General features: G+C 39.3%; 1 pseudogene; it reads left to right on the top strand.

Annotated features, from left to right (window-relative positions):
- The first annotated feature begins 526 nt into the window (after positions 1-526).
- Positions 527-2068, top strand: LOC106325368 (annotated as a pseudogene).
- The last annotated feature ends 850 nt before the right edge of the window (positions 2069-2918 follow it).

Here is a 2918-nt window from a genome sequence, read left to right as displayed (position 1 = left end):
TCGAAAGGGAAAAACTCATTTGACATATTCACTAAAAAATGAAACTTTTGTAAATTAATATCTCTATAAATTAATAAAATTTTAAAATATTAACATTATTAATTTATAGTGGTTCTACTGTATGTGGAAAAAATAACAGATTGATTTTTCCGTAGGCGAGGAAGAATTCATTTCGGAAAACATTCTCTTAGACTCACTTTTCATACAGTAACTAGTCAATGACACATATTTTTGTTTGCCTAAAAATTTTTTTTTTTTTTTTTTTTTTTTTTTTTTGAAAGTTCTGAATACTATCTTATAATTTTATTTTTTTATTAAGAAAATTATTTGCGGCAAAAAAAGTAAAGAAAAAAAAAACAAATTATCCTCCCATTAATAGGCGGGAAGAAAAAAAATAGGGAAGGAAATCAATAATTTAATTTTGGAGGCTTTATTGTAGCCTTTAGGTAAATTATTTTGGTTAGTGAGAAATACTATATAGTCGAGCGGGCAAACTCATTACCATATTCACTAATCATTACTTGGTCTTAAAAATTAAGCGGCGGTGGTTGGTGATGGAGGCAAGCAGGGCTTAAAATGGCGAAGGAGCGCATTTGACAAAAGTTCCAGGCTAGACAATGAGGACACGCCGTCGTGACTACACGGCGGCAGCAACTCAGCCGTCGACCTCGTTACCCGAAGCCCTCACAGTGAAGCCCATAGTTCCAATGTCGGGCACAAAAAGAATCAAATCGTGAGTTTTTTTTTCCCCTTTCTTAATCAAATTTCCAGGGTTTGTAGCTTTTCTCTAAATGTCCCAATTCAATTGTAGTTGTTTCTCTTTAACGTGTTGCTCTTCTTTTTCTAATTGTATCGTCAGATGCAATGCAAAATGTAAAGGATCAAAGAAGAGTAAGAAGAAGAAGTGTATAACAACAACAGGACTGTGGGATCGACATATTCCCACAGAGATCCTGGAGGGGATACTGTCCCGCCTCGGATTAAAAGACAACATACACGCTTCCGCTGTCTGCAAGACATGGTGTGAATCAGCTGTTTCTGTCCGTAAGTTACCGTGTCGCCCATGGCTTCTTCATCCAATAGATGACTGGACCATTCCTGGCTCACCTTACCTCCTTCTTGATCCGTTAAAGCCTCATCATGATCAGTCTCAAAAATACAACCTCGATTTCCCACACATGAGGTTTACGCCTGGTGGAATGTCTTGTTCTAGGGATGGTTGGGTGCTTGCGAAATCACCTCATCTCATGTATGCATTCTTTCTTAACCCCTTTACCAAGAAGATCTTCGTATTACCACGGGGGTCAATCTATCATTTAATGTCTCGCCTACCTTTCTCAGCAGCTCCTACTTCACTAGCTGTGTGGTCATCTCCTATTCTCGAATACCTAAAACTGCAGATTTTCGGATCGAAACTTGGCGGCCTGGTGCAGCCAGATGGACCACCCATCGCTTTGAGAACTCTGTTCTTCGCAGGTGGGACAAATGTGTCTTCTCCAATGGTGTCTTCTACTTTCTCAGTACTTGTGGCTGCCTTGGTGTTTTTGACCCGTGTGAAGCAACCTGGAATCTTCTTCCCGTGAAACCCCTTCTTTTCCCAGAGGTGGATTCTCCAGTGTTCCTCATGGAGCATGAAGGAGACATCTTTGTTATGTGTTCGCGCCTCGACAGCAACCATATGGTGTTTAAACTAAACATGAAACAAAATGTATGGGAAGAGAAGAGAGATCTTGGAGGCTTGACAGTTTTTGCAAGTTGCCCTGGCTCTTTTATAAGAGCTTGTCTCTCCGCAGAGGAGATGAACAGAATCTATCCTTCTTTTACTGATTTTTATTTGATTTATGGCAGAACCTCTTGTCGCCCTCCAAGAACCAACTTGTCTTGCCGCGTCGCTTGGGTAGAACCACCTCAAAACAACGTTGATTTGCTGTGACTTCTTTTTTTGTAACTTTGTTTATGTGTTTCCAAAGCTTTAATTTGAATTAGTTTCAGGTCAGTGTTTTAACATTGTATCTCTGTGTGAACTGAACAAGTTCCTAGTGTAATATGCCTACTCTTTTAAGAATTACACACAAGGGCTTATTGGACTAGGTGTTTGATAGAATTTTGAGAATTTAAGATTTGGTGGAATTTTGAGTTGAATGTTTTTAAAGTTTAAGGATTTTGATAGAGACTTTTATGGGGTTTTGGTAGAAATTTAAAACGACAAAGAAAAAAAAAAAAAAAAAAAAAAGATAGATATGGTAAGATCTTTCCGATAATATATAAAATAACAAATACTTAAATTCACAATACACATACATGTATACGTGTCCTATGTGAATTAAAGTCAATTGACATTTCTTACAACTATAGTTCTGCAGCTTGTAACATGTTTTATATCATCAGTCGTTTTCTTTGCCACTCCAATACTCTATGAAAGCTGACCGTACTCTTGAAAACTTATTTTCATGTTTGTCTCACTTTCACTATGATCTCACTACGGGTGGAAAGGTGGATTAGTATATGATATCTTGCATATTTGCATTGTTTTATCCATTCATTCATAAACATTTTTATCATAGAGATTAGGATTTAGACATGTTTAGGTTGCATTTTGCATACATGAGTTTCTATTAGGTACTGGAGTGCCACATGGAGTTCTTGGGGATGTTTGGAGCTCGAAAGAGGTGTAAAGATGATCATTGGACGAGCAGAGCGTTGGGAGCGACTTCCCGGAGCGACACCAGCAAGTCGCTCTGACCTGCCTTATCAGAGCGACCTTACCAGAGTGATACGGAGAAGTCGCTCGCCATTTCATCCCGGTGGAAGCACAAAACGAAGCCCGGAGCGACCTCTCAGAGCGACCCACTGAGGTCGCTCCCGAAGTCCGGAGCGACTTGTTGGAGCGACACACCAAGGTCGCTCGCGTCCTCTCG

Source organism: Brassica oleracea, chromosome C2 (assembly GCF_000695525.1).
Source record: "Brassica oleracea var. oleracea cultivar TO1000 chromosome C2, BOL, whole genome shotgun sequence".
Classification (NCBI taxonomy): Eukaryota; Viridiplantae; Streptophyta; class Magnoliopsida; order Brassicales; family Brassicaceae; genus Brassica; species Brassica oleracea.
This window is presented reverse-complemented; position numbering and strand designations above follow the sequence as displayed.